The 26,410-nt window shown below is 52.1% G+C and overlaps 14 non-coding genes and 2 pseudogenes across 14 annotated transcripts; all 16 read left to right on the top strand.

The window, feature by feature from the left end:
* The first annotated feature begins 331 nt into the window (after nt 1–331).
* LOC132811992 (5S ribosomal RNA) lies at nt 332–445 on the top strand (annotated as a pseudogene).
* Nucleotides 446–1,968: 1,523 nt separating this feature from the next.
* On the top strand, nt 1,969–2,078 carry LOC132811989 (5S ribosomal RNA; annotated as a pseudogene).
* A 1,536-nt stretch (nt 2,079–3,614) lies between these two features.
* Nucleotides 3,615–3,733, top strand: LOC132811968 (5S ribosomal RNA). The gene has a single exon (XR_009643422.1). It is a non-coding gene; the product is annotated as a 5S ribosomal RNA (ribosomal RNA).
* A 1,546-nt stretch (nt 3,734–5,279) lies between these two features.
* LOC132811967 (5S ribosomal RNA) lies at nt 5,280–5,398 on the top strand. The gene has a single exon (XR_009643421.1). It is a non-coding gene; the product is annotated as a 5S ribosomal RNA (ribosomal RNA).
* A 1,546-nt stretch (nt 5,399–6,944) lies between these two features.
* Nucleotides 6,945–7,063, top strand: LOC132811966 (5S ribosomal RNA). Its single transcript, XR_009643420.1, has one exon. It is a non-coding gene; the product is annotated as a 5S ribosomal RNA (ribosomal RNA).
* Nucleotides 7,064–8,598: 1,535 nt separating this feature from the next.
* Nucleotides 8,599–8,717, top strand: LOC132811965 (5S ribosomal RNA). The gene has a single exon (XR_009643419.1). It is a non-coding gene; the product is annotated as a 5S ribosomal RNA (ribosomal RNA).
* A 1,545-nt stretch (nt 8,718–10,262) lies between these two features.
* On the top strand, nt 10,263–10,381 carry LOC132811964 (5S ribosomal RNA). Its single transcript, XR_009643418.1, has one exon. It is a non-coding gene; the product is annotated as a 5S ribosomal RNA (ribosomal RNA).
* A 1,543-nt stretch (nt 10,382–11,924) lies between these two features.
* Nucleotides 11,925–12,043, top strand: LOC132811963 (5S ribosomal RNA). The gene has a single exon (XR_009643417.1). It is a non-coding gene; the product is annotated as a 5S ribosomal RNA (ribosomal RNA).
* A 1,538-nt stretch (nt 12,044–13,581) lies between these two features.
* On the top strand, nt 13,582–13,700 carry LOC132811962 (5S ribosomal RNA). Its single transcript, XR_009643416.1, has one exon. It is a non-coding gene; the product is annotated as a 5S ribosomal RNA (ribosomal RNA).
* Nucleotides 13,701–15,235: 1,535 nt separating this feature from the next.
* Nucleotides 15,236–15,354, top strand: LOC132811961 (5S ribosomal RNA). The gene has a single exon (XR_009643415.1). It is a non-coding gene; the product is annotated as a 5S ribosomal RNA (ribosomal RNA).
* Nucleotides 15,355–16,890: 1,536 nt separating this feature from the next.
* On the top strand, nt 16,891–17,009 carry LOC132811959 (5S ribosomal RNA). The gene has a single exon (XR_009643413.1). It is a non-coding gene; the product is annotated as a 5S ribosomal RNA (ribosomal RNA).
* A 1,537-nt stretch (nt 17,010–18,546) lies between these two features.
* On the top strand, nt 18,547–18,665 carry LOC132811958 (5S ribosomal RNA). The gene has a single exon (XR_009643412.1). It is a non-coding gene; the product is annotated as a 5S ribosomal RNA (ribosomal RNA).
* A 1,521-nt stretch (nt 18,666–20,186) lies between these two features.
* Nucleotides 20,187–20,305, top strand: LOC132811957 (5S ribosomal RNA). The gene has a single exon (XR_009643411.1). It is a non-coding gene; the product is annotated as a 5S ribosomal RNA (ribosomal RNA).
* Nucleotides 20,306–21,845: 1,540 nt separating this feature from the next.
* LOC132811956 (5S ribosomal RNA) lies at nt 21,846–21,964 on the top strand. Its single transcript, XR_009643410.1, has one exon. It is a non-coding gene; the product is annotated as a 5S ribosomal RNA (ribosomal RNA).
* Nucleotides 21,965–23,506: 1,542 nt separating this feature from the next.
* Nucleotides 23,507–23,625, top strand: LOC132811955 (5S ribosomal RNA). Its single transcript, XR_009643409.1, has one exon. It is a non-coding gene; the product is annotated as a 5S ribosomal RNA (ribosomal RNA).
* A 1,536-nt stretch (nt 23,626–25,161) lies between these two features.
* Nucleotides 25,162–25,280, top strand: LOC132811954 (5S ribosomal RNA). The gene has a single exon (XR_009643408.1). It is a non-coding gene; the product is annotated as a 5S ribosomal RNA (ribosomal RNA).
* Nucleotides 25,281–26,410: the final 1,130 nt, after the last annotated feature.

Below are 26,410 nucleotides of genomic sequence, written 5' to 3'. Positions count from 1 at the left end.
ATCCCTGCGGTACCCCCCCTGGCCACTGCCTGCCATTGGGAAAGGGAGGCGTGGAGGAGTGCGGAAGGATGAGAGAATGCAGGCTGCAGCCTGATGAAGCAGGGGGAGGGCTTGCAGTTGGCCTGCGTGGGGATGTGGGAGACTACAGGAGCCTGGTGGGCAAGGGCTGGCTGAAAGGCAGCTGGAGGGACGGAGGGAGGGAAGCACGCACAGAGGAGGAAGAGCAAAGAGAAAAGAGAAAAAAAAAACAAAGGGGATAAAGAGAAAGAGCAGCAAAGAAAATGTGGCTGGCCAGCACGCCTTGAAGTAGGGAGAAAAGGAAGGGGCCGGTGCCTACGGCCATACTAGTCTGAAAACGCCCGATCTCGTCTGATCTAAGAAGCAGACTCAGGCCTGGTTAGTACTTGGATGGGAGACCGCCTGGGAATACCAGGTGCAGTAGGCTTTTTCCGCCAGCAGGGGCTGCTCAAGTCACCCCTCTGCACTTGTGTTGTGCCACGCAATGGAGCGGCAGGTTATTTTTGCTGCTGCTGCTGCTGCTGCCGGCCATCAGTCGCCTGCAGGCACCAGACAGGGAGGGGAGGAGAGCGGAGCGCTGCCGAAATCAGCGAGAAAGACGGAAAGAAAGGGATTGGGGCTGCACGCTGTCTGCGGGTGGCAGTCAGGAAAGGAGGACAATAGGTGCAGGAGTTGGCCATTCTGCCTTTCGAGCCTGCACCACCATTCAATATGATCATGGCTGATCATCCTTAATCAGTATCCTGTTCCTGCCTTATCTCCGTAACCCTTGATTCCACTATCCTTGAGAGCTCTATGCAACTCTTTCTTAAATGAATCCAGAGACTGGGCCTCCACTGCCCTCTGGGGCAGAGCATTCCACACAGCCACCACTCTCTGGGTGAAGAAGTTTCTCCTCATCTCTGTCCTAAATGGTCTACCCCGTATTTTTAAGCAGTGTCCTCTGTTTCGGCACTCACCCAGCAGCGGAAACATGTTTCCTGCCGCCAGAGTGTCCAATCCTTTGATGATCTGAAATGTCTCAATCAGATCCCCTCTCAGTCTTCTAAACTCGAGGGTACACACAAGCCCAGTCGCTCCAGTCTTTCAGTGTAAGGTAATCCCGCCAGTCCAGGAATTGACCTGGTGAACCTACGCTGCATTCCCTCAATAGCCAGAATCAAATCTGGAGAGCAGAACTGCACACAGTACTCCAGGTGTGGTCTCACCAGGGCCCTGTACAGCTGCAAAAGAACCTCTTTGCTTCTATACTCCATCCCTCTTGTTATGAAGGCCAGCATGCTATTAGCCTTCTTCACTACCTGCTGTACCTGCATGCTTACCTTCATTGAGTGGTGTACAGGAACCCCCAGATCTCTCTGTCCTGCCCCTTGACCTAAATTGATTCCATTTAGGTAGTAATCTGCCTTCCACCAAAGTGGGTAACCATTGATTTATCCACATTAAATTGCATCTGGCCACTCACCTAACTTGTCCAGGTCACCCTGTAATCTGCTAACATCCTGATGACATTTCACCCTGCCAGCCAGCTTAGTATCATCAGCAAATTTGCTAATGTTATGGCTAATAGCATCTTGTAGATGGTTAAGATATATGGTAAAAAGCTGCGGTGCCAGTAGTGATCCCTGCGGTACCCCCCTGGCCACTGCCTGCCATTGGGAAAGGGAGGCGTGGAGGAGTGCGGAAGGATGAGAGAATGCAGGCTGCAGCCTGATGAAGCAGGGGGAGGGCTTGCAGTTGGCCTGCGTGGGGATGTGGGAGACTACAGGAGCCTGGTGGGCAAGGGCTGGCTGAAAGGCAGCTGGAGGGACGGAGGGAGGGAAGCACGCACAGAGGAGGAAGAGCAAAGAGAAAAGAGAAAAAAAAAACAAAGGGGATAAAGAGAAAGAGCAGCAAAGAAAATGTGGCTGGCCAGCACGCCTTGAAGTAGGGAGAAAAGGAGGGGCCGGTGCCTACGGCCATACTAGTCTGAAAACGTCCTGATCTCGGAAGCTAAGCAGACTCAGGCCTGGTTAGTACTTGGATGGGAGACCGCCTGGGAATACCAGGTGCAGTAGGCTTTTTCCGCCAGCAGGGGCTGCTCAAGTCACCCCTCTGCACTTGTGTTGTGCCACGCAATGGAGCGGCAGGTTATTTTGCTGCTGCTGCTGCTGCTGCTGCTGCTGCTGTGCCGGCCATCAGTCGCCTGCAGGCACCAGACAGGGAGGGGAGGAGAGCGGAGCGCTGCCGAAATCAGCGAGAAAGACGGAAAGAAAGGGATTGGGGCTGCACGCTGTCTGCGGGTGGCAGTCAGGAAAGGAGGACAATAGGTGCAGGAGTTGGCCATTCTGCCTTTCGAGCCTGCACCACCATTCAATATGATCATGGCTGATCATCCTTAATCAGTATCCTGTTCCTGCCTTATCTCCGTAACCCTTGATTCCACTATCCTTGAGAGCTCTATGCAACTCTTTCTTAAATGAATCCAGAGACTGGGCCTCCACTGCCCTCTGGGGCAGAGCATTCCACACAGCCACCACTCTCTGGGTGAAGAAGTTTCTCCTCATCTCTGTCCTAAATGGTCTACCCCGTATTTTTAAGCAGTGTCCTCTGTTTCGGCACTCACCCAGCAGCGGAAACATGTTTCCTGCCGCCAGAGTGTCCAATCCTTTGATGATCTGAAATGTCTCAATCAGATCCCCTCTCAGTCTTCTAAACTCGAGGGTACACACAAGCCCAGTCGCTCCAGTCTTTCAGTGTAAGGTAATCCCGCCAGTCCAGGAATTGACCTGGTGAACCTACGCTGCATTCCCTCAATAGCCAGAATCAAATCTGGAGAGCAGAACTGCACACAGTACTCCAGGTGTGGTCTCACCAGGGCCCTGTACAGCTGCAAAAGAACCTCTTTGCTTCTATACTCCATCCCTCTTGTTATGAAGGCCAGCATGCTATTAGCCTTCTTCACTACCTGCTGTACCTGCATGCTTACCTTCATTGAGTGGTGTACAGGAACCCCCAGATCTCTCTGTCCTGCCCCTTGACCTAAATTGATTCCATTTAGGTAGTAATCTGCCTTCCACCAAAGTGGGTAACCATTGATTTATCCACATTAAATTGCATCTGGCCACTCACCTAACTTGTCCAGGTCACCCTGTAATCTGCTAACATCCTGATGACATTTCACCCTGCCAGCCAGCTTAGTATCATCAGCAAATTTGCTAATGTTATGGCTAATAGCATCTTGTAGATGGTTAAGATATATGGTAAAAAGCTGCGGTGCCAGTAGTGATCCCTGCGGTACCCCCCTGGCCACTGCCTGCCATTGGGAAAGGGAGGCGTGGAGGAGTGCGGAAGGATGAGAGAATGCAGGCTGCAGCCTGATGAAGCAGGGGGAGGGCTTGCAGTTGGCCTGCGTGGGGATGTGGGAGACTACAGGAGCCTGGTGGGCAAGGGCTGGCTGAAAGGCAGCTGGAGGGACGGAGGGAGGGAAGCACGCACAGAGGAGGAAGAGCAAAGAGAAAAGAGAAAAAAAAAACAAAGGGGATAAAGAGAAAGAGCAGCAAAGAAAATGTGGCTGGCCAGCACGCCTTGAAGTAGGGAGAAAAGGAAGGGCCGGTGCCTACGGCCATACTAGTCTGAAAACGCCCGATCTCGTCTGATCTCGGAAGCTAAGCAGACTCAGGCCTGGTTAGTACTTGGATGGGAGACCGCCTGGGAATACCAGGTGCAGTAGGCTTTTTCCGCCAGCAGGGGCTGCTCAAGTCACCCCTCTGCACTTGTGTTGTGCCACGCAATGGAGCGGCAGGTTATTTTTGCTGCTGCTGCTGCTGCTGCTGCTGCTGCTGCTGCTGCTGTCCGGCCATCAGTCGCCTGCAGGCACCAGACAGGGAGGGGAGGAGAGCGGAGCGCTGCCGAAATCAGCGAGAAAGACGGAAAGAAAGGGATTGGGGCTGCACGCTGTCTGCGGGTGGCAGTCAGGAAAGGAGGACAATAGGTGCAGGAGTTGGCCATTCTGCCTTTCGAGCCTGCACCACCATTCAATATGATCATGGCTGATCATCCTTAATCAGTATCCTGTTCCTGCCTTATCTCCGTAACCCTTGATTCCACTATCCTTGAGAGCTCTATGCAACTCTTTCTTAAATGAATCCAGAGACTGGGCCTCCACTGCCCTCTGGGGCAGAGCATTCCACACAGCCACCACTCTCTGGGTGAAGAAGTTTCTCCTCATCTCTGTCCTAAATGGTCTACCCCGTATTTTTAAGCAGTGTCCTCTGTTTCGGCACTCACCCAGCAGCGGAAACATGTTTCCTGCCGCCAGAGTGTCCAATCCTTTGATGATCTGAAATGTCTCAATCAGATCCCCTCTCAGTCTTCTAAACTCGAGGGTACACACAAGCCCAGTCGCTCCAGTCTTTCAGTGTAAGGTAATCCCGCCAGTCCAGGAATTGACCTGGTGAACCTACGCTGCATTCCCTCAATAGCCAGAATCAAATCTGGAGAGCAGAACTGCACACAGTACTCCAGGTGTGGTCTCACCAGGGCCCTGTACAGCTGCAAAAGAACCTCTTTGCTTCTATACTCCATCCCTCTTGTTATGAAGGCCAGCATGCTATTAGCCTTCTTCACTACCTGCTGTACCTGCATGCTTACCTTCATTGAGTGGTGTACAGGAACCCCCAGATCTCTCTGTCCTGCCCCTTGACCTAAATTGATTCCATTTAGGTAGTAATCTGCCTTCCACCAAAGTGGGTAACCATTGATTTATCCACATTAAATTGCATCTGGCCACTCACCTAACTTGTCCAGGTCACCCTGTAATCTGCTAACATCCTGATGACATTTCACCCTGCCAGCCAGCTTAGTATCATCAGCAAATTTGCTAATGTTATGGCTAATAGCATCTTGTAGATGGTTAAGATATATGGTAAAAAGCTGCGGTGCCAGTAGTGATCCCTGCGGTACCCCCCTGGCCACTGCCTGCCATTGGGAAAGGGAGGCGTGGAGGAGTGCGGAAGGATGAGAGAATGCAGGCTGCAGCCTGATGAAGCAGGGGGAGGGCTTGCAGTTGGCCTGCGTGGGGATGTGGGAGACTACAGGAGCCTGGTGGGCAAGGGCTGGCTGAAAGGCAGCTGGAGGGACGGAGGGAGGGAAGCACGCACAGAGGAGGAAGAGCAAAGAGAAAAGAGAAAAAAAAAACAAAGGGGATAAAGAGAAAGAGCAGCAAAGAAAATGTGGCTGGCCAGCACGCCTTGAAGTAGGGAGAAAAGGAAGGGGCCGGTGCCTACGGCCATACTAGTCTGAAAACGCCCGATCTCGTCTGATCTCGGAAGCTAAGCAGACTCAGGCCTGGTTAGTACTTGGATGGGAGACCGCCTGGGAATACCAGGTGCAGTAGGCTTTTTCCGCCAGCAGGGGCTGCTCAAGTCACCCCTCTGCACTTGTGTTGTGCCACGCAATGGAGCGGCAGGTTATTTTTGCTGCTGCTGCTGCTGCTGCTGCTGCTGCTGCTGCTGCTGTGCCGGCCATCAGTCGCCTGCAGGCACCAGACAGGGAGGGGAGGAGAGCGGAGCGCTGCCGAAATCAGCGAGAAAGACGGAAAGAAAGGGATTGGGGCTGCACGCTGTCTGCGGGTGGCAGTCAGGAAAGGAGGACAATAGGTGCAGGAGTTGGCCATTCTGCCTTTCGAGCCTGCACCACCATTCAATATGATCATGGCTGATCATCCTTAATCAGTATCCTGTTCCTGCCTTATCTCCGTAACCCTTGATTCCACTATCCTTGAGAGCTCTATGCAACTCTTTCTTAAATGAATCCAGAGACTGGGCCTCCACTGCCCTCTGGGGCAGAGCATTCCACACAGCCACCACTCTCTGGGTGAAGAAGTTTCTCCTCATCTCTGTCCTAAATGGTCTACCCCGTATTTTTAAGCAGTGTCCTCTGTTTCGGCACTCACCCAGCAGCGGAAACATGTTTCCTGCCGCCAGAGTGTCCAATCCTTTGATGATCTGAAATGTCTCAATCAGATCCCCTCTCAGTCTTCTAAACTCGAGGGTACACACAAGCCCAGTCGCTCCAGTCTTTCAGTGTAAGGTAATCCCGCCAGTCCAGGAATTGACCTGGTGAACCTACGCTGCATTCCCTCAATAGCCAGAATCAAATCTGGAGAGCAGAACTGCACACAGTACTCCAGGTGTGGTCTCACCAGGGCCCTGTACAGCTGCAAAAGAACCTCTTTGCTTCTATACTCCATCCCTCTTGTTATGAAGGCCAGCATGCTATTAGCCTTCTTCACTACCTGCTGTACCTGCATGCTTACCTTCATTGAGTGGTGTACAGGAACCCCCAGATCTCTCTGTCCTGCCCCTTGACCTAAATTGATTCCATTTAGGTAGTAATCTGCCTTCCACCAAAGTGGGTAACCATTGATTTATCCACATTAAATTGCATCTGGCCACTCACCTAACTTGTCCAGGTCACCCTGTAATCTGCTAACATCCTGATGACATTTCACCCTGCCAGCCAGCTTAGTATCATCAGCAAATTTGCTAATGTTATGGCTAATAGCATCTTGTAGATGGTTAAGATATATGGTAAAAAGCTGCGGTGCCAGTAGTGATCCCTGCGGTACCCCCCTGGCCACTGCCTGCCATTGGGAAAGGGAGGCGTGGAGGAGTGCGGAAGGATGAGAGAATGCAGGCTGCAGCCTGATGAAGCAGGGGGAGGGCTTGCAGTTGGCCTGCGTGGGGATGTGGGAGACTACAGGAGCCTGGTGGGCAAGGGCTGGCTGAAAGGCAGCTGGAGGGACGGAGGGAGGGAAGCACGCACAGAGGAGGAAGAGCAAAGAGAAAAGAGAAAAAAAAAACAAAGGGGATAAAGAGAAAGAGCAGCAAAGAAAATGTGGCTGGCCAGCACGCCTTGAAGTAGGGAGAAAAGGAAGGGCCGGTGCCTACGGCCATACTAGTCTGAAAACGCCCGATCTCGTCTGATCTCGGAAGCTAAGCAGACTCAGGCCTGGTTAGTACTTGGATGGGAGACCGCCTGGGAATACCAGGTGCAGTAGGCTTTTTCCGCCAGCAGGGGCTCAAGTCACCCCTCTGCACTTGTGTTGTGCCACGCACTGGAGCGGCAGGTTATTTTTGCTGCTGCTGCTGCTGCTGCTGCTGCTGCTGCTGTGCCGGCCATCAGTCGCCTGCAGGCACCAGACAGGGAGGGGAGGAGAGCGGAGCGCTGCCGAAATCAGCGAGAAAGACGGAAAGAAAGGGATTGGGGCTGCACGCTGTCTGCGGGTGGCAGTCAGGAAAGGAGGACAATAGGTGCAGGAGTTGGCCATTCTGCCTTTCGAGCCTGCACCACCATTCAATATGATCATGGCTGATCATCCTTAATCAGTATCCTGTTCCTGCCTTATCTCCGTAACCCTTGATTCCACTATCCTTGAGAGCTCTATGCAACTCTTTCTTAAATGAATCCAGAGACTGGGCCTCCACTGCCCTCTGGGGCAGAGCATTCCACACAGCCACCACTCTCTGGGTGAAGAAGTTTCTCCTCATCTCTGTCCTAAATGGTCTACCCCGTATTTTTAAGCAGTGTCCTCTGTTTCGGCACTCACCCAGCAGCGGAAACATGTTTCCTGCCGCCAGAGTGTCCAATCCTTTGATGATCTGAAATGTCTCAATCAGATCCCCTCTCAGTCTTCTAAACTCGAGGGTACACACAAGCCCAGTCGCTCCAGTCTTTCAGTGTAAGGTAATCCCGCCAGTCCAGGAATTGACCTGGTGAACCTACGCTGCATTCCCTCAATAGCCAGAATCAAATCTGGAGAGCAGAACTGCACACAGTACTCCAGGTGTGGTCTCACCAGGGCCCTGTACAGCTGCAAAAGAACCTCTTTGCTTCTATACTCCATCCCTCTTGTTATGAAGGCCAGCATGCTATTAGCCTTCTTCACTACCTGCTGTACCTGCATGCTTACCTTCATTGAGTGGTGTACAGGAACCCCCAGATCTCTCTGTCCTGCCCCTTGACCTAAATTGATTCCATTTAGGTAGTAATCTGCCTTCCACCAAAGTGGGTAACCATTGATTTATCCACATTAAATTGCATCTGGCCACTCACCTAACTTGTCCAGGTCACCCTGTAATCTGCTAACATCCTGATGACATTTCACCCTGCCAGCCAGCTTAGTATCATCAGCAAATTTGCTAATGTTATGGCTAATAGCATCTTGTAGATGGTTAAGATATATGGTAAAAAGCTGCGGTGCCAGTAGTGATCCCTGCGGTACCCCCCTGGCCACTGCCTGCCATTGGGAAAGGGAGGCGTGGAGGAGTGCGGAAGGATGAGAGAATGCAGGCTGCAGCCTGATGAAGCAGGGGAGGGCTTGCAGTTGGCCTGCGTGGGGATGTGGGAGACTACAGGAGCCTGGTGGGCAAGGGCTGGCTGAAAGGCAGCTGGAGGGACGGAGGGAGGGAAGCACGCACAGAGGAGGAAGAGCAAAGAGAAAAGAGAAAAAAAAAAAAAGGGGATAAAGAGAAAGAGCAGCAAAGAAAATGTGGCTGGCCAGCACGCCTTGAAGTAGGGAGAAAAGGAAGGGCCGGTGCCTACGGCCATACTAGTCTGAAAACGCCCGATCTCGTCTGATCTCGGAAGCTAAGCAGACTCAGGCCTGGTTAGTACTTGGATGGGAGACCGCCTGGGAATACCAGGTGCAGTAGGCTTTTTCCGCCAGCAGGGGCTGCTCAAGTCACCCCTCTGCACTTGTGTTGTGCCACGCAATGGAGCGGCAGGTTTTTTTGCTGCTGCTGCTGCTGCTGCTGCTGCTGCTGCTGTGCCGGCCATCAGTCGCCTGCAGGCACCAGACAGGGAGGGGAGGAGAGCGGAGCGCTGCCGAAATCAGCGAGAAAGACGGAAAGAAAGGGATTGGGGCTGCACGCTGTCTGCGGGTGGCAGTCAGGAAAGGAGGACAATAGGTGCAGGAGTTGGCCATTCTGCCTTTCGAGCCTGCACCACCATTCAATATGATCATGGCTGATCATCCTTAATCAGTATCCTGTTCCTGCCTTATCTCCGTAACCCTTGATTCCACTATCCTTGAGAGCTCTATGCAACTCTTTCTTAAATGAATCCAGAGACTGGGCCTCCACTGCCCTCTGGGGCAGAGCATTCCACACAGCCACCACTCTCTGGGTGAAGAAGTTTCTCCTCATCTCTGTCCTAAATGGTCTACCCCGTATTTTTAAGCAGTGTCCTCTGTTTCGGCACTCACCCAGCAGCGGAAACATGTTTCCTGCCGCCAGAGTGTCCAATCCTTTGATGATCTGAAATGTCTCAATCAGATCCCCTCTCAGTCTTCTAAACTCGAGGGTACACACAAGCCCAGTCGCTCCAGTCTTTCAGTGTAAGGTAATCCCGCCAGTCCAGGAATTGACCTGGTGAACCTACGCTGCATTCCCTCAATAGCCAGAATCAAATCTGGAGAGCAGAACTGCACACAGTACTCCAGGTGTGGTCTCACCAGGGCCCTGTACAGCTGCAAAAGAACCTCTTTGCTTCTATACTCCATCCCTCTTGTTATGAAGGCCAGCATGCTATTAGCCTTCTTCACTACCTGCTGTACCTGCATGCTTACCTTCATTGAGTGGTGTACAGGAACCCCCAGATCTCTCTGTCCTGCCCCTTGACCTAAATTGATTCCATTTAGGTAGTAATCTGCCTTCCACCAAAGTGGGTAACCATTGATTTATCCACATTAAATTGCATCTGGCCACTCACCTAACTTGTCCAGGTCACCCTGTAATCTGCTAACATCCTGATGACATTTCACCCTGCCAGCCAGCTTAGTATCATCAGCAAATTTGCTAATGTTATGGCTAATAGCATCTTGTAGATGGTTAAGATATATGGTAAAAAGCTGCGGTGCCAGTAGTGATCCCTGCGGTACCCCCCTGGCCACTGCCTGCCATTGGGAAAGGGAGGCGTGGAGGAGTGCGGAAGGATGAGAGAATGCAGGCTGCAGCCTGATGAAGCAGGGGGAGGGCTTGCAGTTGGCCTGCGTGGGGATGTGGGAGACTACAGGAGCCTGGTGGGCAAGGGCTGGCTGAAAGGCAGCTGGAGGGACGGAGGGAGGGAAGCACGCACAGAGGAGGAAGAGCAAAGAGCAAAGAGAAAAGAAAAAAAAAACAAAGGGGATAAAGAGAAAGAGCAGCAAAGAAAATGTGGCTGGCCAGCACGCCTTGAAGTAGGGAGAAAAGGAAGGGGCCGGTGCCTACGGCCATACTAGTCTGAAAACGCCCGATCTCGTCTGATCTCGGAAGCTAAGCAGACTCAGGCCTGGTTAGTACTTGGATGGGAGACCGCCTGGGAATACCAGGTGCAGTAGGCTTTTTCCGCCAGCAGGGGCTGCTCAAGTCACCCCTCTGCACTTGTGTTGTGCCACGCAATGGAGCGGCAGGTTATTTTTGCTGCTGCTGCTGCTGCTGCTGCTGCTGCTGCTGCTGCGCCGGCCATCAGTCGCCTGCAGGCACCAGACAGGGAGGGGAGGAGAGCGGAGCGCTGCCGAAATCAGCGAGAAAGACGGAAAGAAAGGGATTGGGGCTGCACGCTGTCTGCGGGTGGCAGTCAGGAAAGGAGGACAATAGGTGCAGGAGTTGGCCATTCTGCCTTTCGAGCCTGCACCACCATTCAATATGATCATGGCTGATCATCCTTAATCAGTATCCTGTTCCTGCCTTATCTCCGTAACCCTTGATTCCACTATCCTTGAGAGCTCTATGCAACTCTTTCTTAAATGAATCCAGAGACTGGGCCTCCACTGCCCTCTGGGGCAGAGCATTCCACACAGCCACCACTCTCTGGGTGAAGAAGTTTCTCCTCATCTCTGTCCTAAATGGTCTACCCCGTATTTTTAAGCAGTGTCCTCTGTTTCGGCACTCACCCAGCAGCGGAAACATGTTTCCTGCCGCCAGAGTGTCCAATCCTTTGATGATCTGAAATGTCTCAATCAGATCCCCTCTCAGTCTTCTAAACTCGAGGGTACACACAAGCCCAGTCGCTCCAGTCTTTCAGTGTAAGGTAATCCCGCCAGTCCAGGAATTGACCTGGTGAACCTACGCTGCATTCCCTCAATAGCCAGAATCAAATCTGGAGAGCAGAACTGCACACAGTACTCCAGGTGTGGTCTCACCAGGGCCCTGTACAGCTGCAAAAGAACCTCTTTGCTTCTATACTCCATCCCTCTTGTTATGAAGGCCAGCATGCTATTAGCCTTCTTCACTACCTGCTGTACCTGCATGCTTACCTTCATTGAGTGGTGTACAGGAACCCCCAGATCTCTCTGTCCTGCCCCTTGACCTAAATTGATTCCATTTAGGTAGTAATCTGCCTTCCACCAAAGTGGGTAACCATTGATTTATCCACATTAAATTGCATCTGGCCACTCACCTAACTTGTCCAGGTCACCCTGTAATCTGCTAACATCCTGATGACATTTCACCCTGCCAGCCAGCTTAGTATCATCAGCAAATTTGCTAATGTTATGGCTAATAGCATCTTGTAGATGGTTAAGATATATGGTAAAAAGCTGCGGTGCCAGTAGTGATCCCTGCGGTACCCCCCTGGCCACTGCCTGCCATTGGGAAAGGGAGGCGTGGAGGAGTGCGGAAGGATGAGAGAATGCAGGCTGCAGCCTGATGAAGCAGGGGAGGGCTTGCAGTTGGCCTGCGTGGGGATGTGGGAGACTACAGGAGCCTGGTGGGCAAGGGCTGGCTGAAAGGCAGCTGGAGGGACGGAGGGAGGGAAGCACGCACAGAGGAGGAAGAGCAAAGAGAAAAGAGAAAAAAAAAACAAAGGGGATAAAGAGAAAGAGCAGCAAAGAAAATGTGGCTGGCCAGCACGCCTTGAAGTAGGGAGAAAAGGAAGGGGCCGGTGCCTACGGCCATACTAGTCTGAAAACGCCCGATCTCGTCTGATCTCGGAAGCTAAGCAGACTCAGGCCTGGTTAGTACTTGGATGGGAGACCGCCTGGGAATACCAGGTGCAGTAGGCTTTTTCCGCCAGCAGGGGCTGCTCAAGTCACCCCTCTGCACTTGTGTTGTGCCACGCAATGGAGCGGCAGGTTATTTTTGCTGCTGCTGCTGCTGCTGCTGCTGCTGCTGTGCCGGCCATCAGTCGCCTGCAGGCACCAGACAGGGAGGGGAGGAGAGCGGAGCGCTGCCGAAATCAGCGAGAAAGACGGAAAGAAAGGGATTGGGGCTGCACGCTGTCTGCGGGTGGCAGTCAGGAAAGGAGGACAATAGGTGCAGGAGTTGGCCATTCTGCCTTTCGAGCCTGCACCACCATTCAATATGATCATGGCTGATCATCCTTAATCAGTATCCTGTTCCTGCCTTATCTCCGTAACCCTTGATTCCACTATCCTTGAGAGCTCTATGCAACTCTTTCTTAAATGAATCCAGAGACTGGGCCTCCACTGCCCTCTGGGGCAGAGCATTCCACACAGCCACCACTCTCTGGGTGAAGAAGTTTCTCCTCATCTCTGTCCTAAATGGTCTACCCCGTATTTTTAAGCAGTGTCCTCTGTTTCGGCACTCACCCAGCAGCGGAAACATGTTTCCTGCCGCCAGAGTGTCCAATCCTTTGATGATCTGAAATGTCTCAATCAGATCCCCTCTCAGTCTTCTAAACTCGAGGGTACACACAAGCCCAGTCGCTCCAGTCTTTCAGTGTAAGGTAATCCCGCCAGTCCAGGAATTGACCTGGTGAACCTACGCTGCATTCCCTCAATAGCCAGAATCAAATCTGGAGAGCAGAACTGCACACAGTACTCCAGGTGTGGTCTCACCAGGGCCCTGTACAGCTGCAAAAGAACCTCTTTGCTTCTATACTCCATCCCTCTTGTTATGAAGGCCAGCATGCTATTAGCCTTCTTCACTACCTGCTGTACCTGCATGCTTACCTTCATTGAGTGGTGTACAGGAACCCCCAGATCTCTCTGTCCTGCCCCTTGACCTAAATTGATTCCATTTAGGTAGTAATCTGCCTTCCACCAAAGTGGGTAACCATTGATTTATCCACATTAAATTGCATCTGGCCACTCACCTAACTTGTCCAGGTCACCCTGTAATCTGCTAACATCCTGATGACATTTCACCCTGCCAGCCAGCTTAGTATCATCAGCAAATTTGCTAATGTTATGGCTAATAGCATCTTGTAGATGGTTAAGATATATGGTAAAAAGCTGCGGTGCCAGTAGTGATCCCTGCGGTACCCCCCTGGCCACTGCCTGCCATTGGGAAAGGGAGGCGTGGAGGAGTGCGGAAGGATGAGAGAATGCAGGCTGCAGCCTGATGAAGCAGGGGGAGGGCTTGCAGTTGGCCTGCGTGGGGATGTGGGAGACTACAGGAGCCTGGTGGGCAAGGGCTGGCTGAAAGGCAGCTGGAGGGACGGAGGGAGGGAAGCACGCACAGAGGAGGAAGAGCAAAGAGAAAAGAGAAAAAAAAAACAAAGGGGATAAAGAGAAAGAGCAGCAAAGAAAATGTGGCTGGCCAGCACGCCTTGAAGTAGGGAGAAAAGGAAGGGGCCGGTGCCTACGGCCATACTAGTCTGAAAACGCCCGATCTCGTCTGATCTCGGAAGCTAAGCAGACTCAGGCCTGGTTAGTACTTGGATGGGAGACCGCCTGGGAATACCAGGTGCAGTAGGCTTTTTCCGCCAGCAGGGGCTGCTCAAGTCACCCCTCTGCACTTGTGTTGTGCCACGCAATGGAGCGGCAGGTTATTTTTGCTGCTGCTGCTGCTGCTGCTGCTGCTGTGCCGGCCATCAGTCGCCTGCAGGCACCAGACAGGGAGGGGAGGAGAGCGGAGCGCTGCCGAAATCAGCGAGAAAGACGGAAAGAAAGGGATTGGGGCTGCACGCTGTCTGCGGGTGGCAGTCAGGAAAGGAGGACAATAGGTGCAGGAGTTGGCCATTCTGCCTTTCGAGCCTGCACCACCATTCAATATGATCATGGCTGATCATCCTTAATCAGTATCCTGTTCCTGCCTTATCTCCGTAACCCTTGATTCCACTATCCTTGAGAGCTCTATGCAACTCTTTCTTAAATGAATCCAGAGACTGGGCCTCCACTGCCCTCTGGGGCAGAGCATTCCACACAGCCACCACTCTCTGGGTGAAGAAGTTTCTCCTCATCTCTGTCCTAAATGGTCTACCCCGTATTTTTAAGCAGTGTCCTCTGTTTCGGCACTCACCCAGCAGCGGAAACATGTTTCCTGCCGCCAGAGTGTCCAATCCTTTGATGATCTGAAATGTCTCAATCAGATCCCCTCTCAGTCTTCTAAACTCGAGGGTACACACAAGCCCAGTCGCTCCAGTCTTTCAGTGTAAGGTAATCCCGCCAGTCCAGGAATTGACCTGGTGAACCTACGCTGCATTCCCTCAATAGCCAGAATCAAATCTGGAGAGCAGAACTGCACACAGTACTCCAGGTGTGGTCTCACCAGGGCCCTGTACAGCTGCAAAAGAACCTCTTTGCTTCTATACTCCATCCCTCTTGTTATGAAGGCCAGCATGCTATTAGCCTTCTTCACTACCTGCTGTACCTGCATGCTTACCTTCATTGAGTGGTGTACAGGAACCCCCAGATCTCTCTGTCCTGCCCCTTGACCTAAATTGATTCCATTTAGGTAGTAATCTGCCTTCCACCAAAGTGGGTAACCATTGATTTATCCACATTAAATTGCATCTGGCCACTCACCTAACTTGTCCAGGTCACCCTGTAATCTGCTAACATCCTGATGACATTTCACCCTGCCAGCCAGCTTAGTATCATCAGCAAATTTGCTAATGTTATGGCTAATAGCATCTTGTAGATGGTTAAGATATATGGTAAAAAGCTGCGGTGCCAGTAGTGATCCCTGCGGTACCCCCCTGGCCACTGCCTGCCATTGGGAAAGGGAGGCGTGGAGGAGTGCGGAAGGATGAGAGAATGCAGGCTGCAGCCTGATGAAGCAGGGGGAGGGCTTGCAGTTGGCCTGCGTGGGGATGTGGGAGACTACAGGAGCCTGGTGGGCAAGGGCTGGCTGAAAGGCAGCTGGAGGGACGGAGGGAGGGAAGCACGCACAGAGGAGGAAGAGCAAAGAGAAAAGAGAAAAAAAAAACAAAGGGGATAAAGAGAAAGAGCAGCAAAGAAAATGTGGCTGGCCAGCACGCCTTGAAGTAGGGAGAAAAGGAAGGGGCCGGTGCCTACGGCCATACTAGTCTGAAAACGCCCGATCTCGTCTGATCTCGGAAGCTAAGCAGACTCAGGCCTGGTTAGTACTTGGATGGGAGACCGCCTGGGAATACCAGGTGCAGTAGGCTTTTTCCGCCAGCAGGGGCTGCTCAAGTCACCCCTCTGCACTTGTGTTGTGCCACGCAATGGAGCGGCAGGTTATTTTTGCTGCTGCTGCTGCTGCTGCTGCTGCTGCTGTGCCGCTGTCAGTCGCCTGCAGGCACCAGACAGGGAGGGGAGGAGAGCGGAGCGCTGCCGAAATCAGCGAGAAAGACGGAAAGAAAGGGATTGGGGCTGCACGCTGTCTGCGGGTGGCAGTCAGGAAAGGAGGACAATAGGTGCAGGAGTTGGCCATTCTGCCTTTCGAGCCTGCACCACCATTCAATATGATCATGGCTGATCATCCTTAATCAGTATCCTGTTCCTGCCTTATCTCCGTAACCCTTGATTCCACTATCCTTGAGAGCTCTATGCAACTCTTTCTTAAATGAATCCAGAGACTGGGCCTCCACTGCCCTCTGGGGCAGAGCATTCCACACAGCCACCACTCTCTGGGTGAAGAAGTTTCTCCTCATCTCTGTCCTAAATGGTCTACCCCGTATTTTTAAGCAGTGTCCTCTGTTTCGGCACTCACCCAGCAGCGGAAACATGTTTCCTGCCGCCAGAGTGTCCAATCCTTTGATGATCTGAAATGTCTCAATCAGATCCCCTCTCAGTCTTCTAAACTCGAGGGTACACACAAGCCCAGTCGCTCCAGTCTTTCAGTGTAAGGTAATCCCGCCAGTCCAGGAATTGACCTGGTGAACCTACGCTGCATTCCCTCAATAGCCAGAATCAAATCTGGAGAGCAGAACTGCACACAGTACTCCAGGTGTGGTCTCACCAGGGCCCTGTACAGCTGCAAAAGAACCTCTTTGCTTCTATACTCCATCCCTCTTGTTATGAAGGCCAGCATGCTATTAGCCTTCTTCACTACCTGCTGTACTGCATGCTTACCTTCATTGAGTGGTGTACAGGAACCCCCAGATCTCTCTGTCCTGCCCCTTGACCTAAATTGATTCCATTTAGGTAGTAATCTGCCTTCCACCAAAGTGGGTAACCATTGATTTATCCACATTAAATTGCATCTGGCCACTCACCTAACTTGTCCAGGTCACCCTGTAATCTGCTAACATCCTGATGACATTTCACCCTGCCAGCCAGCTTAGTATCATCAGCAAATTTGCTAATGTTATGGCTAATAGCATCTTGTAGATGGTTAAGATATATGGTAAAAAGCTGCGGTGCCAGTAGTGATCCCTGCGGTACCCCCCTGGCCACTGCCTGCCATTGGGAAAGGGAGGCGTGGAGGAGTGCGGAAGGATGAGAGAATGCAGGCTGCAGCCTGATGAAGCAGGGGGAGGGCTTGCAGTTGGCCTGCGTGGGGATGTGGGAGACTACAGGAGCCTGGTGGGCAAGGGCTGGCTGAAAGGCAGCTGGAGGGACGGAGGGAGGGAAGCACGCACAGAGGAGGAAGAGCAAAGAGAAAAGAGAAAAAAAAAACAAAGGGGATAAAGAGAAAGAGCAGCAAAGAAAATGTGGCTGGCCAGCACGCCTTGAAGTAGGGAGAAAAGGAAGGGGCCGGTGCCTACGGCCATACTAGTCTGAAAACGCCCGATCTCGTCTGATCTCGGAAGCTAAGCAGACTCAGGCCTGGTTAGTACTTGGATGGGAGACCGCCTGGGAATACCAGGTGCAGTAGGCTTTTTCCGCCAGCAGGGGCTGCTCAAGTCACCCCTCTGCACTTGTGTTGTGCCACGCAATGGAGCGGCAGGTTATTTTTGCTGCTGCTGCTGCTGCTGCTGCTGCTGCTGCTGTCCGCCATCAGTCGCCTGCAGGCACCAGACAGGGAGGGGAGGAGAGCGGAGCGCTGCCGAAATCAGCGAGAAAGACGGAAAGAAAGGGATTGGGGCTGCACGCTGTCTGCGGGTGGCAGTCAGGAAAGGAGGACAATAGGTGCAGGAGTTGGCCATTCTGCCTTTCGAGCCTGCACCACCATTCAATATGATCATGGCTGATCATCCTTAATCAGTATCCTGTTCCTGCCTTATCTCCGTAACCCTTGATTCCACTATCCTTGAGAGCTCTATGCAACTCTTTCTTAAATGAATCCAGAGACTGGGCCTCCACTGCCCTCTGGGGCAGAGCATTCCACACAGCCACCACTCTCTGGGTGAAGAAGTTTCTCCTCATCTCTGTCCTAAATGGTCTACCCCGTATTTTTAAGCAGTGTCCTCTGTTTCGGCACTCACCCCAGCGGAAACATGTTTCCTGCCGCCAGAGTGTCCAATCCTTTGATGATCTGAAATGTCTCAATCAGATCCCCTCTCAGTCTTCTAAACTCGAGGGTACACACAAGCCCAGTCGCTCCAGTCTTTCAGTGTAAGGTAATCCCGCCAGTCCAGGAATTGACCTGGTGAACCTACGCTGCATTCCCTCAATAGCCAGAATCAAATCTGGAGAGCAGAACTGCACACAGTACTCCAGGTGTGGTCTCACCAGGGCCCTGTACAGCTGCAAAAGAACCTCTTTGCTTCTATACTCCATCCCTCTTGTTATGAAGGCCAGCATGCTATTAGCCTTCTTCACTACCTGCTGTACCTGCATGCTTACCTTCATTGAGTGGTGTACAGGAACCCCCAGATCTCTCTGTCCTGCCCCTTGACCTAAATTGATTCCATTTAGGTAGTAATCTGCCTTCCCAAAGTGGGTAACCATTGATTTATCCACATTAAATTGCATCTGGCCACTCACCTAACTTGTCCAGGTCACCCTGTAATCTGCTAACATCCTGATGACATTTCACCCTGCCAGCCAGCTTAGTATCATCAGCAAATTTGCTAATGTTATGGCTAATAGCATCTTGTAGATGGTTAAGATATATGGTAAAAAGCTGCGGTGCCAGTAGTGATCCCTGCGGTACCCCCCTGGCCACTGCCTGCCATTGGGAAAGGGAGGCGTGGAGGAGTGCGGAAGGATGAGAGAATGCAGGCTGCAGCCTGATGAAGCAGGGGGAGGGCTTGCAGTTGGCCTGCGTGGGGATGTGGGAGACTACAGGAGCCTGGTGGGCAAGGGCTGGCTGAAAGGCAGCTGGAGGGACGGAGGGAGGGAAGCACGCACAGAGGAGGAAGAGCAAAGAGAAAAGAGAAAAAAAAAACAAAGGGGATAAAGAGAAAGAGAGCAGCAAAGAAAATGTGGCTGGCCAGCACGCCTTGAAGTAGGGAGAAAAGGAAGGGGCCGGTGCCTACGGCCATACTAGTCTGAAAACGCCCGATCTCGTCTGATCTCGGAAGCTAAGCAGACTCAGGCCTGGTTAGTACTTGGATGGGAGACCGCCTGGGAATACCAGGTGCAGTAGGCTTTTTCCGCCAGCAGGGGCTGCTCAAGTCACCCCTCTGCACTTGTGTTGTGCCACGCAATGGAGCGGCAGGTTATTTTTTGCTGCTGCTGCTGCTGCCGCCATCAGTCGCCTGCAGGCACCAGACAGGGAGGGGAGGAGAGCGGAGCGCTGCCGAAATCAGCGAGAAAGACGGAAAGAAAGGGATTGGGGCTGCACGCTGTCTGCGGGTGGCAGTCAGGAAAGGAGGACAATAGGTGCAGGAGTTGGCCATTCTGCCTTTCGAGCCTGCACCACCATTCAATATGATCATGGCTGATCATCCTTAATCAGTATCCTGTTCCTGCCTTATCTCCGTAACCCTTGATTCCACTATCCTTGAGAGCTCTATGCAACTCTTTCTTAAATGAATCCAGAGACTGGGCCTCCACTGCCCTCTGGGGCAGAGCATTCCACACAGCCACCACTCTCTGGGTGAAGAAGTTTCTCCTCATCTCTGTCCTAAATGGTCTACCCCGTATTTTTAAGCAGTGTCCTCTGTTTCGGCACTCACCCAGCAGCGGAAACATGTTTCCTGCCGCCAGAGTGTCCAATCCTTTGATGATCTGAAATGTCTCAATCAGATCCCCTCTCAGTCTTCTAAACTCGAGGGTACACACAAGCCCAGTCGCTCCAGTCTTTCAGTGTAAGGTAATCCCGCCAGTCCAGGAATTGACCTGGTGAACCTACGCTGCATTCCCTCAATAGCCAGAATCAAATCTGGAGAGCAGAACTGCACACAGTACTCCAGGTGTGGTCTCACCAGGGCCCTGTACAGCTGCAAAAGAACCTCTTTGCTTCTATACTCCCTCCCTCTTGTTATGAAGGCCAGCATGCTATTAGCCTTCTTCACTACCTGCTGTACCTGCATGCTTACCTTCATTGAGTGGTGTACAGGAACCCCCAGATCTCTCTGTCCTGCCCCTTGACCTAAATTGATTCCATTTAGGTAGTAATCTGCCTTCCACCAAAGTGGGTAACCATTGATTTATCCACATTAAATTGCATCTGGCCACTCACCTAACTTGTCCAGGTCACCCTGTAATCTGCTAACATCCTGATGACATTTCACCCTGCCAGCCAGCTTAGTATCATCAGCAAATTTGCTAATGTTATGGCTAATAGCATCTTGTAGATGGTTAAGATATATGGTAAAAAGCTGCGGTGCCAGTAGTGATCCCTGCGGTACCCCCCTGGCCACTGCCTGCCATTGGGAAAGGGAGGCGTGGAGGAGTGCGGAAGGATGAGAGAATGCAGGCTGCAGCCTGATGAAGCAGGGGGAGGGCTTGCAGTTGGCCTGCGTGGGGATGTGGGAGACTACAGGAGCCTGGTGGGCAAGGGCTGGCTGAAAGGCAGCTGGAGGGACGGAGGGAGGGAAGCACGCACAGAGGAGGAAGAGCAAAGAGAAAAGAGAAAAAAAAAACAAAGGGGATAAAGAGAAAGAGCAGCAAAGAAAATGTGGCTGGCCAGCACGCCTTGAAGTAGGGAGAAAAGGAAGGGGCCGGTGCCTACGGCCATACTAGTCTGAAAACGCCCGATCTCGTCTGATCTCGGAAGCTAAGCAGACTCAGGCCTGGTTAGTACTTGGATGGGAGACCGCCTGGGAATACCAGGTGCAGTAGGCTTTTTCCGCCAGCAGGGGCTGCTCAAGTCACCCCTCTGCACTTGTGTTGTGCCACGCAATGGAGCGGCAGGTTATTTTTGCTGCTGCTGCTGCTGCTGCTGCTGCTGCTGTGCCGGCCATCAGTCGCCTGCAGGCACCAGACAGGGAGGGGAGGAGAGCGGAGCGCTGCCGAAATCAGCGAGAAAGACGGAAAGAAAGGGATTGGGGCTGCACGCTGTCTGCGGGTGGCAGTCAGGAAAGGAGGACAATAGGTGCAGGAGTTGGCCATTCTGCCTTTCGAGCCTGCACCACCATTCAATATGATCATGGCTGATCATCCTTAATCAGTATCCTGTTCCTGCCTTATCTCCGTAACCCTTGATTCCACTATCCTTGAGAGCTCTATGCAACTCTTTCTTAAATGAATCCAGAGACTGGGCCTCCACTGCCCTCTGGGGCAGAGCATTCCACACAGCCACCACTCTCTGGGTGAAGAAGTTTCTCCTCATCTCTGTCCTAAATGGTCTACCCCGTATTTTTAAGCAGTGTCCTCTGTTTCGGCACTCACCCAGCAGCGGAAACATGTTTCCTGCCGCCAGAGTGTCCAATCCTTTGATGATCTGAAATGTCTCAATCAGATCCCCTCTCAGTCTTCTAAACTCGAGGGTACACACAAGCCCAGTCGCTCCAGTCTTTCAGTGTAAGGTAATCCCGCCAGTCCAGGAATTGACCTGGTGAACCTACGCTGCATTCCCTCAATAGCCAGAATCAAATCTGGAGAGCAGAACTGCACACAGTACTCCAGGTGTGGTCTCACCAGGGCCCTGTACAGCTGCAAAAGAACCTCTTTGCTTCTATACTCCATCCCTCTTGTTATGAAGGCCAGCATGCTATTAGCCTTCTTCACTACCTGCTGTACCTGCATGCTTACCTTCATTGAGTGGTGTACAGGAACCCCCAGATCTCTCTGTCCTGCCCCTTGACCTAAATTGATTCCATTTAGGTAGTAATCTGCCTTCCACCAAAGTGGGTAACCATTGATTTATCCACATTAAATTGCATCTGGCCACTCACCTAACTTGTCCAGGTCACCCTGTAATCTGCTAACATCCTGATGACATTTCACCCTGCCAGCCAGCTTAGTATCATCAGCAAATTTGCTAATGTTATGGCTAATAGCATCTTGTAGATGGTTAAGATATATGGTAAAAAGCTGCGGTGCCAGTAGTGATCCCTGCGGTACCCCCCCTGGCCACTGCCTGCCATTGGGAAAGGGAGGCGTGGAGGAGTGCGGAAGGATGAGAGAATGCAGGCTGCAGCCTGATGAAGCAGGGGGAGGGCTTGCAGTTGGCCTGCGTGGGGATGTGGGAGACTACAGGAGCCTGGTGGGCAAGGGCTGGCTGAAAGGCAGCTGGAGGGACGGAGGGAGGGAAGCACGCACAGAGGAGGAAGAGCAAAGAGAAAAGAGAAAAAAAAAAACAAAGGGGATAAAGAGAAAGAGCAGCAAAGAAAATGTGGCTGGCCAGCACGCCTTGAAGTAGGGAGAAAAGGAAGGGGCCGGTGCCTACGGCCATACTAGTCTGAAAACGCCCGATCTCGTCTGATCTCGGAAGCTAAGCAGACTCAGGCCTGGTTAGTACTTGGATGGGAGACCGCCTGGGAATACCAGGTGCAGTAGGCTTTTTTCGCCAGCAGGGGCTGCTCAAGTCACCCCTCTGCACTTGTGTTGTGCCACGCAATGGAGCGGCAGGTTATTTTTGCTGCTGCTGCTGCTGCTGCTGCTGCTGCTGCTGCCGGCCATCAGTCGCCTGCAGGCACCAGACAGGGAGGGGAGGAGAGCGGAGCGCTGCCGAAATCAGCGAGAAAGACGGAAAGAAAGGGATTGGGGCTGCACGCTGTCTGCGGGTGGCAGTCAGGAAAGGAGGACAATAGGTGCAGGAGTTGGCCATTCTGCCTTTCGAGCCTGCACCACCATTCAATATGATCATGGCTGATCATCCTTAATCAGTATCCTGTTCCTGCCTTATCTCCGTAACCCTTGATTCCACTATCCTTGAGAGCTCTATGCAACTCTTTCTTAAATGAATCCAGAGACTGGGCCTCCACTGCCCTCTGGGGCAGAGCATTCCACACAGCCACCACTCTCTGGGTGAAGAAGTTTCTCCTCATCTCTGTCCTAAATGGTCTACCCCGTATTTTTAAGCAGTGTCCTCTGTTTCGGCACTCACCCAGCAGCGGAAACATGTTTCCTGCCGCCAGAGTGTCCAATCCTTTGATGATCTGAAATGTCTCAATCAGATCCCCTCTCAGTCTTCTAAACTCGAGGGTACACACAAGCCCAGTCGCTCCAGTCTTTCAGTGTAAGGTAATCCCGCCAGTCCAGTCCAGAATTGACCTGGTGAACCTACGCTGCATTCCCTCAATAGCCAGAATCAAATCTGGAGAGCAGAACTGCACACAGTACTCCAGGTGTGGTCTCACCAGGGCCCTGTACAGCTGCAAAAGAACCTCTTTGCTTCTATACTCCATCCCTCTTGTTATGAAGGCCAGCATGCTATTAGCCTTCTTCACTACCTGCTGTACCTGCATGCTTACCTTCATTGAGTGGTGTACAGGAACCCCCAGATCTCTCTGTCCTGCCCCTTGACCTAAATTGATTCCATTTAGGTAGTAATCTGCCTTCCACCAAAGTGGGTAACCATTGATTTATCCACATTAAATTGCATCTGGCCACTCACCTAACTTGTCCAGGTCACCCTGTAATCTGCTAACATCCTGATGACATTTCACCCTGCCAGCCAGCTTAGTATCATCAGCAAATTTGCTAATGTTATGGCTAATAGCATCTTGTAGATGGTTAAGATATATGGTAAAAAGCTGCGGTGCCAGTAGTGATCCCTGCGGTACCCCCCTGGCCACTGCCTGCCATTGGGAAAGGGAGGCGTGGAGGAGTGCGGAAGGATGAGAGAATGCAGGCTGCAGCCTGATGAAGCAGGGGGAGGGCTTGCAGTTGGCCTGCGTGGGGATGTGGGAGACTACAGGAGCCTGGTGGGCAAGGGCTGGCTGAAAGGCAGCTGGAGGGACGGAGGGAGGGAAGCACGCACAGAGGAGGAAGAGCAAAGAGAAAAGAGAAAAAAAAAACAAAGGGATAAAGAGAAAGAGCAGCAAAGAAAATGTGGCTGGCCAGCACGCCTTGAAGTAGGGAGAAAAGGAAGGGGCCGGTGCCTACGGCCATACTAGTCTGAAAACGCCCGATCTCGTCTGATCTCGGAAGCTAAGCAGACTCAGGCCTGGTTAGTACTTGGATGGGAGACCGCCTGGGAATACCAGGTGCAGTAGGCTTTTTCCGCCAGCAGGGGCTGCTCAAGTCACCCCTCTGCACTTGTGTTGTGCCACGCAATGGAGCGGCAGGTTATTTTTGCTGCTGCTGCTGCTGCTGCTGCTGCTGCTGCATGCCGGCTCAGTCGCCTGCAGGCACCAGACAGGGAGGGAGGAGAGCGGAGCGCTGCCGAAATCAGCGAGAAAGACGGAAAGAAAGGGATTGGGGCTGCACGCTGTCTGCGGGTGGCAGTCAGGAAAGGAGGACAATAGGTGCAGGAGTTGGCCATTCTGCCTTTCGAGCCTGCACCACCATTCAATATGATCATGGCTGATCATCCTTAATCAGTATCCTGTTCCTGCCTTATCTCCGTAACCCTTGATTCCACTATCCTTGAGAGCTCTATGCAACTCTTTCTTAAATGAATCCAGAGACTGGGCCTCCACTGCCCTCTGGGGCAGAGCATTCCACACAGCCACCACTCTCTGGGTGAAGAAGTTTCTCCTCATCTCTGTCCTAAATGGTCTACCCCGTATTTTTAAGCAGTGTCCTCTGTTTCGGCACTCACCCAGCAGCGGAAACATGTTTCCTGCCGCCAGAGTGTCCAATCCTTTGATGATCTGAAATGTCTCAATCAGATCCCCTCTCAGTCTTCTAAACTCGAGGGTACACACAAGCCCAGTCGCTCCAGTCTTTCAGTGTAAGGTAATCCCGCCAGTCCAGGGAATTGACCTGGTGAACCTACGCTGCATTCCCTCAATAGCCAGAATCAAATCTGGAGAGCAGAACTGCACACAGTACTCCAGGTGTGGTCTCACCAGGGCCCTGTACAGCTGCAAAAGAACCTCTTTGCTTCTATACTCCATCCCTCTTGTTATGAAGGCCAGCATGCTATTAGCCTTCTTCACTACCTGCTGTACCTGCATGCTTACCTTCATTGAGTGGTGTACAGGAACCCCCAGATCTCTCTGTCCTGCCCCTTGACCTAAATTGATTCCATTTAGGTAGTAATCTGCCTTCACCAAAGTGGGTAACCATTGATTTATCCACATTAAATTGCATCTGGCCACTCACCTAACTTGTCCAGGTCACCCTGTAATCTGCTAACATCCTGATGACATTTCACCCTGCCAGCCAGCTTAGTATCATCAGCAAATTTGCTAATGTTATGGCTAATAGCATCTTGTAGATGGTTAAGATATATGGTAAAAAGCTGCGGTGCCAGTAGTGATCCCTGCGGTACCCCCCTGGCCACTGCCTGCCATTGGGAAAGGGAGGCGTGGAGGAGTGCGGAAGGATGAGAGAATGCAGGCTGCAGCCTGATGAAGCAGGGGAGGGCTTGCAGTTGGCCTGCGTGGGGATGTGGGAGACTACAGGAGCCTGGTGGGCAAGGGCTGGCTGAAAGGCAGCTGGAGGGACGGAGGGAGGGAAGCACGCACAGAGGAGGAAGAGCAAAGAGAAAAGAGAAAAAAAAAACAAAGGGGATAAAGAGAAAGAGCAGCAAAGAAAATGTGGCTGGCCAGCACGCCTTGAAGTAGGGAGAAAAGGAAGGGGCCGGTGCCTACGGCCATACTAGTCTGAAAACGCCCGATCTCGTCTGATCTCGGAAGCTAAGCAGACTCAGGCCTGGTTAGTACTTGGATGGGAGACCGCCTGGGAATACCAGGTGCAGTAGGCTTTTTCCGCCAGCAGGGGCTGCTCAAGTCACCCCTCTGCACTTGTGTTGTGCCACGCAATGGAGCGGCAGGTTATGCTTGCTGCTGCTGCTGCTGCCGGCCATCAGTCGCCTGCAGGCACCAGACAGGGAGGGGAGGAGAGCGGAGCGCTGCCGAAATCAGCGAGAAAGACGGAAAGAAAGGGATTGGGGCTGCACGCTGTCTGCGGGTGGCAGTCAGGAAAGGAGGACAATAGGTGCAGGAGTTGGCCATTCTGCCTTTCGAGCCTGCACCACCATTCAATATGATCATGGCTGATCATCCTTAATCAGTATCCTGTTCCTGCCTTATCTCCGTAACCCTTGATTCCACTATCCTTGAGAGCTCTATGCAACTCTTTCTTAAATGAATCCAGAGACTGGGCCTCCACTGCCCTCTGGGGCAGAGCATTCCACACAGCCACCACTCTCTGGGTGAAGAAGTTTCTCCTCATCTCTGTCCTAAATGGTCTACCCCGTATTTTTAAGCAGTGTCCTCTGTTTCGGCACTCACCCAGCAGCGGAAACATGTTTCCTGCCGCCAGAGTGTCCAATCCTTTGATGATCTGAAATGTCTCAATCAGATCCCCTCTCAGTCTTCTAAACTCGAGGGTACACACAAGCCCAGTCGCTCCAGTCTTTCAGTGTAAGGTAATCCCGCCAGTCCAGGAATTGACCTGGTGAACCTACGCTGCATTCCCTCAATAGCCAGAATCAAATCTGGAGAGCAGAACTGCACACAGTACTCCAGGTGTGGTCTCACCAGGGCCCTGTACAGCTGCAAAAGAACCTCTTTGCTTCTATACTCCATCCCTCTTGTTATGAAGGCCAGCATGCTATTAGCCTTCTTCACTACCTGCTGTACCTGCATGCTTACCTTCATTGAGTGGTGTACAGGAACCCCCAGATCTCTCTGTCCTGCCCCTTGACCTAAATTGATTCCATTTAGGTAGTAATCTGCCTTCCACCAAAGTGGGTAACCATTGATTTATCCACATTAAATTGCATCTGGCCACTCACCTAACTTGTCCAGGTCACCCTGTAATCTGCTAACATCCTGATGACATTTCACCCTGCCAGCCAGCTTAGTATCATCAGCAAATTTGCTAATGTTA

Source organism: Hemiscyllium ocellatum, unplaced genomic scaffold, assembly GCF_020745735.1.
Source record: "Hemiscyllium ocellatum isolate sHemOce1 unplaced genomic scaffold, sHemOce1.pat.X.cur. scaffold_2472_pat_ctg1, whole genome shotgun sequence".
Taxonomy (NCBI): Eukaryota; Metazoa; Chordata; class Chondrichthyes; order Orectolobiformes; family Hemiscylliidae; genus Hemiscyllium; species Hemiscyllium ocellatum.
This window is presented reverse-complemented; position numbering and strand designations above follow the sequence as displayed.